The sequence below is a fragment of the Panulirus ornatus genome, chromosome 8 (genome assembly GCF_036320965.1).
Source record: "Panulirus ornatus isolate Po-2019 chromosome 8, ASM3632096v1, whole genome shotgun sequence".
Lineage (NCBI taxonomy): Eukaryota > Metazoa > Arthropoda > Malacostraca > Decapoda > Palinuridae > Panulirus > Panulirus ornatus.
In genome coordinates, this window is record NC_092231.1 from 28,842,932 (window position 1) to 28,858,049 (window position 15,118).

The window sequence follows — 15,118 nt, forward strand, 5'->3', positions numbered from 1 at the left end:
TGATGATACCTTCCCATGATCCACCCCATCCTGACCTGCTCCTCACCACCCACACCTACCGAAGGTATAGAGAGAACCAAGTAATGATCAACAATTCATTACAAGTAAAGATAGCTGAAGATACTGATGAACGACATCAAGGAATAAAAACAAAACCAACAATTGCATACTTTAGGGAAGTAACACAGAAAGTGTGGCAGTAATCAGACAGACACATAAGTTCCAGACGTCCAAGACATGGAGCACACTTCGTTCCCATGAAGCCTCAAGCAAAAGAGAGGCTCCAGCCATCCATGATACATACAGTAAACAATGCTAAGCTTGATTTATCTATCTTCCTCCCGAAACCCAAGAGCAATACCAGCACATACGCACACACTCTGAAGTCTACAGTATATCCAAGGAAACCAACCTCGTGCACACCTCAGGAAGACCCACACACCCCATCTGTCCACTTCAGACCCGTATTCAGTACTTCCCAAGGGCGTGGTCGTAGTTGTATAAAGGCGGCCGTTTTTTACTGAACGACCTACTGGGTGGGAGCTGGTGAGAGTGGCTGAACCCCTCAACAGACGAGTCTGGCGGATCTCACCAGAAAGTATCTAAGTTTCTATACAGACAACACAGTCTAGCATCACTGTACACCATGTACTCATCATGATGATATACAGACAGCACAATCTAGCATCACTGTACACCATGTACTCATCATGATGATATACAGACAATCTAGCATCACTGTACATCATGTACTCCTCATGATGATATAGACATCACAATCTAGCATCACTGTACACCATGTACTCCTCATGATGATATAGACATCACAATCTAGCATCACTGTACACCATGTACTCCTCATGATGATGGAGTCATCTACTGTCATGCATTAAAGGTATGAAGCCAGCGGAAAGTGCTTCTGATCTGCTATCATTTACATGTAAATGGAACTACATGTGGTGTGTGGTAGTCTAAAGATACATGGGAACACCACAGTTTTGCATGGCCGTAGTGTGTTGCACATGAAGGAGGGAGTTGCTCACAGATATTCCTGAGTCAGTAATGTTTCCCTGACAATAGGTCAGGTCAGCTGCAGGTCAGGATCCTTACTCCTGTCATCAGCTTCTTCCTGTAAGGAAACACAGCAGAAGTGTGTTCAAGCTGATCCTCGCTGGTTACCCGCGCCGACCAGTTTACCGCAACGGAGACCATCTTGGCCGCTCAACCCGCGTCAGGGTGAGGCAGTTAGTGCGAGGTGTGTTTTATTAATATCAAGATGTACGCGGAGATTCTGATGGCCTGCGTGCTCCAGTGACCCGCAATGTGTGACAAGAAAAACAAAATGCACACAAACAATAATATTGTAGCCAAGTGTTAGAGTGACATCAGCAGAGAAATGAAATATGATGGTAAATAAACAGTTGTGTTCTTATTTACTCATCTATTTATTCATTTATATATTTATTTATTTATTGATAATGAAGGCGTGATTTCAAACATATACTGTGTCCACATGAATGAAATAAACTGGACACATAATAGGACCAAACACAACATTGACTAAAGATATAATGGTCACACACGTCATTTCAATAGTGTTCAATACTTACATCAGTTCAATAGTAAACATAAGCATAAGAAGCAAAAAGCAAATAAATTTCAGGTTTATTTCTGCAAACTACAACCTTCAGCAGTGTTTCTAATTCTTGTCAACCAAAGGATGATTTACGAAGTAAGATTTACGAAGCAAGTTTGACGAAGTAAGATTTACGAAGCAAGTTTGACGAAGTAAGATTTACGAAGCTAGTTTGACGAAGTAAGATTTACGAAGCAAGTATGACGAAGTAAGATTTACGAAGCAAGTTTGACGAAGTAAGATTTACGAAGCTAGTTTGACGAAGTAAGATTTACGAAGCAAGTATGACGAAGTAAGATTTACGAAGCAAGTTTGATGAAGTAAGATTTACGAAGCAAGTTTGATGAAGTAAGATTTACGAAGCAAGTATGACGAAGTAAGATTTACGAAGCAAGTATGACGAAGTAAGATTTACGAAGCTAGTTTGACGAAGTAAGATTTGAATATTTCTCTAACAAGCCTAGCTTCGCTGTCTGGTCTTCCTGGACATCGCTTGCAATTGTTTCGTTGAGGAACGGAGACGTTAATCAGATGTTCAGCTCCCTCCTTATCTAGAACAGTGATATGTAGAACACAAATGCACTTTACAGTGTGATCTGTTATTTGCAGTAAATACCGGAAGCACATTCACCATTTTTCGTACACGTACACGATCGAGCGTTGAGGCAGTTTTCTTCAAAGGTCAAGTTCTTTCCATCGTACGGCTTTAGGAGGAAAGGTAAAGTGGATAGGCTTCATCTCCCACACATGTATTGGGGCGTTCACTTGTGTGTGTGTGTGTGTGTGTGTGTGTGTGTGTGTGTGTGTGTGTGTGTGGTAGGTAAGAAGCTTCTGGAATACTCACCTTATATTTTGTCAATACTCTGTACAGTTCCGAGGCTTGAAACGTACCGTCATTGCTAGGTTTTCCGTATCTCTCTACAATATCAATAGTTATGAACTTGTGCATCTACAACAGCTTGAAGGATAATAAAAAGAACATCTTACAATTGAAATACATAGATCCAGAATTTTGGGGACATAATACGAATGTGTTTCCCATCAATTGAGCCTAAATTGTTTGGGAAATTGCAAATGTAAAAATCTTCTGCGATCGATTCAAACGTCTCATCTGTTGGTGGTGGCGTACGTGTAGTCTTGTTGCGGCTCGTCCCACGATGCAACAACAGTCTCGCCAACAGTTTGTTCCAACGGAGATGCAAGGGTCTTGAAGGATGATCCTATTACAACATACATGAAAAATATATACTAAATGGTAATAATAATGATGAGACTAATACTAATGATAATGATAATAATATCCCTGGGGATAGGGGAGAAAGAATACTTCCCACGTATTCCCTGCGTGTCGTAGAAGGCGACTAAAAGGGGAGGGAGCGGGGGGCTGGAAATCCTCCCCTCTCACTTTTTTTTAATTTTCCAAAAGAGGGAACAGAGAAGGGGCCCAGGTGAGAATATTCCCTCAAGGGCCCAGTCCTCTGTTCTCAACGCTACCTCGCTAATGCGGGAAATGGCGAATAGTATGAAAGAAAAAGAAATAATAATAATAATAATAATAATAATGATAATGATAATAATAATAATCAAAGTATATTGTTATCATCTCCCTTCTCTCCCTCCCTCTCTCGTCTTTTTTTTTTCAGAAACAGAATTGAGAAAAAATGGAATTATCTTGAGACCAGTTTGCTGTAGAGCTCTGAGAATGTGCACCAGGAGACGCTGCAGGTGACACTCAGGCATCACAGCGGCGGTATTTCCCATTACTGATGTTTCTGAAAGACGATGTCAAGCCTCGACCCTCAACCAATTGCTCAGAGGTGCTGACCCCTGACGCTGTTGCACCCGCATCGTCCACGAAGAACACGACGTAGAACACCCCGTCCACCTAACCTGGGTAGTGAGAAAAGTTTGGTAATTTCCTCACCACAAACTCGAGATACACCAGTACACGAGGAAGAGATGGAGCTTAGTGGCAACAATAAATGTGCTTTGAGCACCACTTCTTTATGTGATCGAAGCCAAAGAAGGACCCAGTAAGCGGCCAAACACAGATAACTACGACCAAAGCATCGTGGACACTGAAAGACACAAACTTCAGCACTTGGTAGAAATATCAAGTGGAAAGCGGGACAGAGAAGACGACGAGGATCTGATGTTCCTCAGGAGTCTGCTGCTACATGTTCAAATAATTCCAGACTCCAAGAAACTCACCTTCAGAAACCGTATTCAAGAAGTTGTAGAACAGTTGGCGTACCAATATCCATCAGTCTCCCCCACTACAAATCCCCCCCACCCGCCCCCCATTCCTATTCTGTCCACACCCCACTCTCCTCTGGATCTCCTCATCATGCCACAGTTTCAGTGAAACATCTGCAGTCTGCTAGAATATGGGGAAGTAATTATTCACACAATGTAAGATAAGTTTGGAGAGATTACATATGTAACTGGTGAATAAACATGCTAGAAATAAATATGTATGATGACTTTATGTTTTTAGAGTAATTCATTTCTAGATGTAAACAATGTATTGCTCAACAAAAAATTCTCGTTAAATTCTTTTTTTATAAATCATTTACCAGGTCTGTACACACCAGCTTCATTAATTTGCAGGTACATATACCTTACGTGAAACTTGATTGGTCAGATAATGTTTACATTCTTACCTGACACACAAGACTCCCTCATCCCTTCCCATTTACTGTATCACGCTAACCTTGAAACATGAATGTAACTAACCTCGAAGTCATAGCGAGTCTTTCCTCTGGCACAATAAGTTGTCTGTGCCAGTTACGTCAGGTTTTCGTCCAACGATGTTGAACCTTCTTCAAAATGTAGTCCAAAGTTTCCCAGCTCATTATCATGTACTGTAAATAGATAAAAAAAAAAAAAAAAAACTTCTTGGCTCCCTTCTCAGATCACTTAAGATATGGTGATATTCACCATGATGTTCTCTACTGCAACTGACTTCATGTACTCCAGTTTACCTTCTACATTTTGCTTCAACACTGTCGAGCAAACTAGATTCTTCGTCAGACGATGAGCCAGACATGTTTGCTGTACGTCTGTTTGGCGGACCACAATTCGCACACGATCCTGCTTCTTCCATATCCACTGACCAGCGCCTACAGCCGCCCCAGGTCGACGCGAGCGAGTAACCTGCTATATTTGTGTGGAATGTGCCAGAAATTAGCAACAAGATCGTGATGTGAAACAGCAGTTTATATTAGTCGGGGTAAGTCGAATTAAGAGCAATAGATATAGATGACTTGCGTGACTTAATTGGAATTAGGAGGAGAGATACAGCCACAGATATAGATACAGACACAGATATAGATACAGCTACAGATATATATACAGCCACAGATATAGATACAGACACAGATATAGATACAGACACAGATATAGATACAGACACAGATATAGATACAGACACAGATATAGATACAGACACAGATATAGATACAGCCACAGATATAGATACAGACACAGATATAGATACAGACACAGATATAGATACAGCCACAGATATAGATACAGACACAGATATAGATACAGACACAGATATAGATACAGCCACAGATATAGATACAGACACAGATATAGATACAGATACAGATATAGATACAGCCACAGATATAGATACAGCCACAGATATAGATACAGACACAGATATAGATACAGCCACAGATATTGATACAGACACAGATATAGATACAGACACAGATATAGATACAGACAGATATAGATACAGACACAGATATAGATACAGACACAGATATAGATACAGCCACAGATATAGATACAAACACAGATATAGGCACAGACACATATAGATACAGACAGATATAGGCACAGACACATATAGATACAGACACATATATAGATACAGACACGTATAGACAAAGACAGAGATATAGATACAGACAGAGATATAGATGTGAAGGTAAAGAGTTGTTAGGATTGACGGAAACATGGTAAAGAAGGTACACATAGCAGTGAAGCATGAGATGCGAGGAAAAGAGGTACATGCATCTGAGGACCATGTGTGACGAGAGAACTCAAGTGTTAGGTAGGCTTCAGACCAGGACGGCTCGTGAATAATTTGGCAATAATTGCCACAGAAGCACATCCCGTACGGAGGTCCTCGGTGTACGATTAGCTTGGCAAGCAGAGTGATAAAGCCACGAGATGTTATATGACGGTATAAGAGTATGTTTAAGACAGTAGGCAAGGGTTGTGGATGTTTATAGACGAGCAGCCTCACCCAACTACAGGAAGTGTAGACAGAGTTACTGACGTGAGATTAGATGATACACTTCTCTTGTGATGACTACTTCCTGACCCTGGTCCAGTAGAATACATGTGGTCTATATGTACCTCCACACACCAGACCTCCACACACCAGACCTCCACACACCAGACCTCCACACACCAGACCTCCACACACCAGACCTCCACACACCAGGCCTCCACACACCAGACCTCCACACACCAGACCTCCACACACCAGGCCTCCACACACCAGACCTCCACACACCAGACCTCCACACACCAGGCCTCCACACACCATACCTCCACACACCAGACCTCCACACACCAGACCTCCACACACCAGACCTCCACACACCATACCTCCACACACCAGACCTCCACACACCAGGACCTCCACACACCAGCCTCCACACACCAGACCTCCACACACCAGACCTCCACACACCAGGCCTCCACACACCAGACCTCCACACACCAGACCTCCACACACCAGACCTCCACACACCAGACCTCCACACACCAGGCCTCCACACACCATACCTCCACACACCAGACCTCCACACACCAGACCTCCACACACCAGGCCTCCACACACCAGACCTCCACACACCAGACCTCCACACACCAGGCCTCCACACACCAGACCTCCACACACCAGACCTCCACACACCAGGCCTCCACACACCAGGCCTCCACACACCAGACCTCCACACACCAGACCTCCACACACCAGGCCTCCACACACCAGACCTCCACACACCAGGCCTCCACACACCAGACCTCCACACACCAGACCTCCACACACCAGACCTCCACACACCAGACCTCCACACACCAGACCTCCACACACCAGACCTCCACACACCAGGCCTCCACACACCAGACCTCCACACACCAGGCCTCCACACACCAGACCTCCACACACCAGACCTCCACACACCAGACCTCCACACACCAGACCTCCACACACCAGGCCTCCACACACCAGACCTCCACACACCAGACCTCCACACACCAGACCTCCACACACCAGACCTCCACACACCAGGCCTCCACACACCAGACCTCCACACACCAGGCCTCCACACACCAGACCTCCACACACCAGACCTCCACACACCAGACCTCCACACACCAGACCTCCACACACCAGCCTCCACACACCAGACCTCCACACACCAGACCTCCACACACCAGACCTCCACACACCAGACCTCCACACACCAGACCTCCACACACCAGACCTCCACACACCAGACCTCCACACACCAGACCTCCACACACCAGACCTCCACACACCAGGCCTCCACACACCAGACCTCCACACACCAGACCTCCACACACCAGACCTCCACACACCAGACCTCCACACACCAGGCCTCCACACACCAGACCTCCACACACCAGACCTCCACACACCAGACCTCCACACACTAGGCCTCCACACACCAGACCTCCACACACCAGACCTCCACACACAAGACCTCCACACACCAGACCTCCACACACCAGACCTCCACACACCAGACCTCCACACACCAGGCCTCCACACACCAGACCTCCACACACCAGGCCTCCACACACCAGACCTCCACACACCAGGCCTCCACACACCAGACCTCCACACACCAGACCTCCACACATCAGGCCTCCACACACCAGACCTCCACACACCAGACCTCCACACACCAGACCTCCACACACCAGACCTCCACACACCAGACCTCCACACACCACCAGACCTCCACAACACCAGACCTCCACACATCAGGCCTCCACACACCAGACCTCCACACACCAGACCTCCACACACCAGACCTCCACACATCAGGTCTCCACACACCAGATCTCCACACACCAGACCTCCACACACCAGATCTCCACACACCAGGCCTCCACACACCAGACCTCCACACACCAGACCTCCACACACCAGACCTCCACACACCAGACCTCCACACACCAGACCTCCACACACTAGGCCTCCACACACCAGACCTCCACACACCAGGCCTCCACACACCAGACCTCCACACACCAGACCTCCACACATCAGGCCTCCACACACCAGACCTCCACACACCAGACCTCCACACAACAGACCTCCACTCACCAGGCCTCCACACATCAGACCTCCACACACCAGACCTCCACACACCAGACCTCCACACACCAGACTTCACACACCAGGCCTCCACACACCAGACTCCACACATCGGGCCCTCCACACACCAGACCTCCACACAACCAGACCTCCACACACCAGACCTCCACTCACCAGACCTCCACACACCAGACCTCCACACACCAGGCCTCCACACACCAGACCTCCACACACCAGACATCCACACACCAGGCCTCCACACACCAGACCTCCACTCACCAGACCTCCACACACCAGGCCTCCACACATCGGGCCTCCACACACCAGACCTCCACTCACCAGACCTCCACACACCAGACCTCCACACACCAGACCTCCACTCACCAGACCTCCACACACCAGACCTCCACTCACCAGACCTCCACACACCAGACCTCCACACACCAGACCTCCACTCACCAGACCTCCACACACCAGACCTCCACTCACCAGACCTTCACACACCAGACATCCACACACCAGACCTCCAAACACCAGACCTCCACACACCAGACCTCCACACACCAGGCCTCCACACACCAGGCCTCCAAGCCACTGACTCATTCATCTTACTAGCGCCACTAACGCATCCATCTTACCAGCACCATTAACTCATCCATCTTACCAGCACCACTAACTCATCCATCTTACCAGCGCCACTAACTCATCCATCTTACCAGCACCACTACCTCATCCATCTTACCGGCGCCACTAACTCACCCGTCTTACCAGCACCACTAACTCATCCATCTTACCAGCACCACTACCTCATCCATCTTACTAGCGCCACTAACTCATTCATCTTACCAGCACCACTAACTCATCCGACTTACTAGCGCCACTAACTCATCCATCTTACCAGCACCACTAACTCACCCGTCTTACCAGCGCCACTAACTCATCCATCTTACCAGCACCATTACCTCATCCATCTTGCCAGCACCACTAACTCATCCATCTTACCAGCACCACTAACTCATCCATCTTACCGGCGCCACTAACTCATCCATCTTACCAGCGCTACTAACTCATCCATCTTACCAGCACCACTAACTCATCCATCTTACCAGCACCACTAACTCATCCATCTTACCAACACCACTACCTCATCCATCTTACCAGCACCACTAACTCATCCATCTTACCAGCACCACTAACTCATCCATCTTACCAGCACCACTAACTCATCCATCTTACCAGCACCACTAACTCATCCATCTTACCGGCGCCACTAACTCATCCATCTTACCAGCGCTACTAACTCATCCATCTTACCAGCACCACTAACTCATCCATCTTACCAGCACCACTAACTCATCCATCTTACCAGAACCACTAACTCATCCATCTTACCAGCACCACTAACTCATCCATCTTACCAGAACCACTAACTCATCCATCTTACCAGAACCACTAACTCATTCACTTACCAGCACCACTAACTCATCCATCTTACCAGCACCACTAACTCATCCATCTTACCAGCACCACTAACTCATCCATCTTACCAGCACCACTAACTCATCCATCTTACCAGCACCACTAACTCATCCATCTTACCAGAACCACTAACTCATCCATCTTACCAGAACCACTAACTCATTCACTTACCAGCACCACTAACTCATCCATCTTACCAGCACCACTAACTCATCCATCTTACCAGCACCACTAACTCATCCATCGTATTTCCAATACTTCTACCAACTGCATAAACTTTTTGTGCTCCACTACAGACTACCTCTCACCGCTACCGGAATCTGAGATGTTTTTTCATTATCTTATACATATATATATATATATATATATATATATATATATATATATATATATATATATATATATATATATATATATATATATATATAAAACCGTTGCCCTTTGTGTGAGCCAGGGGATATCTGTTGCCCCTCGTCCGTCATGTCGGTGTGTGAAGACGTCCTTGTTCCTCGCTACTGCCCCAGCCGACACTACCTGGCCCAGGGAAAGTACGCCCGCCTCTGCCACACACCTCACTCTAGCTATAGCATCCGACCCGGTTTTCAATGGCTGTTGTTCTATTCTCTACACAGTTAATATTTTCCATACGACGGATGATACTAGTCGTCATACAAACCCCCACAGGGTCAGCCATTCTTCCTGGTAGACGGCTACATTGTGCTGAGTTCCCGGACCCCCGCCCGCCTCACCAGCCGCCTCCCGCCTCTTACCTAACACTCCCCCCTCGTTGCCTGACGTCATGCTCCCAGCAGTAAGTGGGTCAGCCGCAGCACACCACGAAATCCCCCGACCCCAGCCCCGGCCAGCGAGCATCCCGTTCCTCCCGTCATTAACGCACGAATCATTGACAAGCCTCGCCTGTTCTTCTTTACATACTAACACAGACTTACCTTCCCGCTGCTGCCGGTATGACGTACCTAATTCTTTCTCGGTACCCTTCCCCTCCACACCCTCCGCTCACACTGTGTGGGAGATGTGAGAGAGAAACTCCCGAAGCTGACAGAGCGTGAGAGAGAGTGTGAAGGAAGTTGTGTTGATGTGAAAAAGAGATAATGCGATGTAGCGGAGGGATGAGACGGGACTGTTTGAATGAGTTTAAATGTGGAGACTCTGGGGGAAGTGGAACTATAATGGCAGCGGATGAAACCGTGGGGTCTGAAGTGAGCCACAATTAGGGTGAGGGGCTATGGTCCTGCTGGTGCATTGATCACTGTGTGAGAGTGGAGGTCAGCGTGTGAGTGTTTACTGTACTGAAAGTCAGTATTAATAATGATCACCCAAGATCCTCCTTCCCTTCTCCAACTTACTCTACAAGTTTACCTAACATTCTAGTCTCATATTTGTTAGTTTTTTCATCAAGGTGCATGACTTTTCATTTGCCTACGTTGAAGTTCAGATCTCTGCCCACACTGCCAGTTCATCTCAATCCCTCTAATTCATCAGGCGGTCTTCCTTTGAGCAGGTTATATTTCCCAATTCTGAGTCGTCGACAGATTTTCAGATTCTGCTGGTGAGTCCTGTCTCTTGGGTCCCAGGACTGAGCCTTGTGGAACTCTGTGAGTCACGTAAAGCCAGTCAGATGCTACCCGATCCCACATGCACTGAGCTCTGATTTGATTTAGGATATTTGTATGTTGTAGTTGATCGATGGCATTGAAATGATCCGAGTATATACCATCAGAGGATATTTGGGGTCCCGTTTGATATGAAACGACTAAACCTTCAATCAGATTCGTTAAATATGACAATTCTATTCCGGGAATCAATTTGATGGTCGGTTATCAATCTATTTTCTTTTCAGAATTTAGCGATTCTATCTCTAGTTATTGTTTCTTATCGTTATCTAGAACTGAAGTAAGGTCAATGGTGCGGTAGTTCTGACAACGTACCTCTCATCGTTAACGATAATTGATGTTACCTTGAATTTCCAGTAGTCAGGAAGAGAGCCGGTGTAATGAGTGGTTGCTCCTCATCTGATAATCCATATGGGGTACGGAGTAGACAATCGTGAAGTCCTCCTCATACAAAACTACGTTTACTTCATTCTTAAACTTGAGCATTGGAACAACAAAATTACTCTATCGGGGATAAAGTTATCTTATTTTTTCCATAAAAATGTAACAACTTACATTGATCTTTCTCTAGGTGGAGCCACTTAACATCTCAGGTTGCCAGACGAGAGCAGAATCTCAGCGACCGTTGAACGAACCTAAGTCGTTCGTAGTCGAGGATGGCGAGGTTCACAAGCCTCTAGTGTGGCATGGGTCTTCATCATGCTCCTGCTGGCCTTACCCAGGCAGGTACACCAGGGGAGGAAAAGATATGAAGAAAACGTTTTATGGGATGGGACCTACTGTCTTGTTATGAAAAAGCCAATTACCAGACGAATATTGTCACCCCAGACTCAGCCCTGAGGATCCTAGATATGGACTCTCAGCCCTGAGGATCTTAGATATTCATATTTCAAAATTCAGTTATTTTGTAGGGGTCCCTATTTTTTGGGGGGTGGGGGATGGAGGGTAGGTATAAGTATCCCAGATGCCGTGGGATAATCCACTTGTGGTCAGGAACTTTCCTTGCTATCGTACGTAATGATGGTCGTGGGGTATGTCGGAGTTGGGCAGGTCTGCCGGCCGATATTCCTGAGCAGATGTCGTCTGCATTAGCTCAGTTATTTGGATTTTTGAGTTGGTCGGGACATGTGAGTGCTTCGTGGGCCTCCGTGAGCTGGGGGGGGGGAGTCAGTGGCAGGAGGGGAGTGGCTGGAGGCAGGGGGAGTGGAGACAGTGGCAGGAGGGGGGAGTGGCTGGGGGCAAGGGGAGTGGAGACAGTGGCAGGATGGGGAGTGGGCTGGGGCAAAGGGAGTGCAGGGACGATGGTTGGAGGGGGGGATGGTGGGCCGGGGGTAAGGGGGGGTGAGGGAGGGTGGCAGCTGGGGTGTGGAGCCGGAGGCTGGGGGGGCTAGGCAGTGCGGGTGTGGATCCTGGGGCTGGAGAGCTGCTGGGTGTGGAGCTGGGGGCTGGGGGGACTGAACGGTGGGGTGCGGTTGTGGGGTATTGGGCTGGGGGGTTGGACGGTGGAGCCGGGAGTTGGGGGACTGGACGGTGTGCCGGGGAAAGTCCTCCGGTCCTCTGGATTTGTGTCTGGCTCCCGCCATGAGTCACGCCTGGCCTGCTCTGTGAGAGGATGTTTGTTCATGACTCGTGCCTTACGTGATAACAAAGACTTACTCGTATTGTAATCATGATAAAGATACCAAAATGTTATTTATTTACATTTATCTCGTTCACCTTATCAGCGAAGGTCCGATATGACTTAGAACAACAGATGATAGCTTTGTTGACTATTACGGGTCCAAAGAAATCAACATTTACCGTACCCGAGCACTACTGACACTGATGTAGTGCTCTTCGTTGTCATATAACACCGTCTCAATACGTAACCTCATTAATCTATTCTCATTCAAGATGTATTATGAAATTACACTACTTTGTATAATAATCAATCAAGACAAATACGTTAGCATTCGAGTACTATACTATGTATTGATATGTACACTGTCGTTCATTACATAGTTAGGAGACTGGCATTCACTGGTATTGTTATATGATAATGATTAATTCCGGGAGATGTTCTGAAATGCTTTTGCAATACTTCAGATGTTTTCCGATCACTATGTTTGTGGTCTATAGTTTTAAACGCAATAAATTAGCATCTTGAACATAAACTTGTAATTTTTTCCAGTAGTTTTACGAAAAGTATCTTCATAACGAAGATTACTAAGAAAGAAAATGATATTCATGATTTTTATGTTTGGTAGCAAGGTTTGAGCCTCAACACAGGTATGATGAAGCAGGAAGATTTTTTTCAGACGATATTTTCCCCCCTGATCACAAAATGCCCATAAGGAAGTGAACATCTAATACAGACCTGCATTGCATGAAAACAGTTGGAGAAACGCCTAGAAATCAACTTTTTTTCTGGATCGTTATTAAAGATGTCTCGTTTTTAACCTCAGAAAACCTTTGTGCTTCAAGTCGTTTGGCTATATATATATATATATATATATATATATATATATATATATATATATATATATATATATATATATATATATATATATAACATTCCCGTGGCCAGGTGCATAAGCACTAATAAACACCTATTTCTCGCACTCCACTTTCATTTCTGCCCACATCAGTCAGTCTGGAGCTCAATTCCTTTCACGCTTTCACACATTTGCCGTAAGTAGTGCTGCCCCTTCATTAGCTCTTGTCCTCTCACCAACCCCTGACTTAACTCCTCAGACATTCCCAAACATTCTTCCAGGTTTCTTTTCTCAAACTTACTACCTATCTCTTCTTTCTTCTCATCTTGGTTACATCCACATACATTCAGACACTCCAACCTGAGCCTATTATGTCTAGCCTGAGCAACGTTGCACAAAGAAGATAATGTATTCGAGAACTTGTCTCTGTTCCCACGTCTCCTAAGAGACTTGGCTGTGTATGGGGTGGTAATGACATCACAGAGGCCGAGAGTTATTAGCAAAGAATCAATTACATCTAAAGTTTTGGTTCAAAAGTTTTTGTAGATTTAGCAACCAGGAGAGCTAAGACTGCTGGGGTCCATGTCAAGGGCTCTGATGAAGTATTATTATATTTAACAAGCGTGGTGGTACCTATCATCATGGCAAGTGAGGATAATGCTCTGTACGTGCATGAACGACCTAATGTACCGCCTAGCACTCATTGTGTGTTTTGTTCGCTGAATAACACTGGCAAACGCCACGCACCTCCCATAATGATACTGAGGTTCATAAGGGATCAACTACAGCGATTTATCAGGTTTTCTTTCAACGTTTCTGTAGATCTCCCTCGAGTGTTTCGTATCTCTCCTGGTATCACACTGAACAGTCTTTCCAGCTTCTTCGCCAGGCTATCATACATCCGTGTCTTACACCTTCATGAAATCTTTCCGGGTAATGCTTGCAGCTTAATTTTGCATCTTTCAGTCAGATAGGCTTTTAAACTCATGACTTTCTTAATGCCTTTTACCTGCTGTTATTCATAAACTACCATGTACCGTTCATCTCTCCTTCTGTAGACTGTACAAATTTAATTATTTCCACTCCAGCTATGATTGTGAAATGTCTGAATTCTCTCAAGGTTGATCATTTACATATGACTGGTAACCAAATAACGCAGCAGTATTCAGCTTTGCCTCTTCTCTATAGGTTGAACATTTTCATCGTTAGTTTTCTAGTTCTCGTTTGGAAAGTTCTCATCATCATAGCACTCACTATTTGACTTGATAGCACTACACCATCAGTATGCTCTATGAATTCCAAGCTTTTAATGAGTCACACCTGGATTGTTGATGATCTCAACTCATTCTATTCGCTTTTCCTGTGGGACCTTTCAGTGGAGACGTAGATTAGTTATCAAGTCCCATGACTTATTTGCTCACATTTTGATTGACTGAATTCCATTAGGTCTTCTCCATCCTGTTTATGAATTATGTTCAAGTATTTTTGTAGCTTTTTCATCTTTGAGATTCTGTCACAT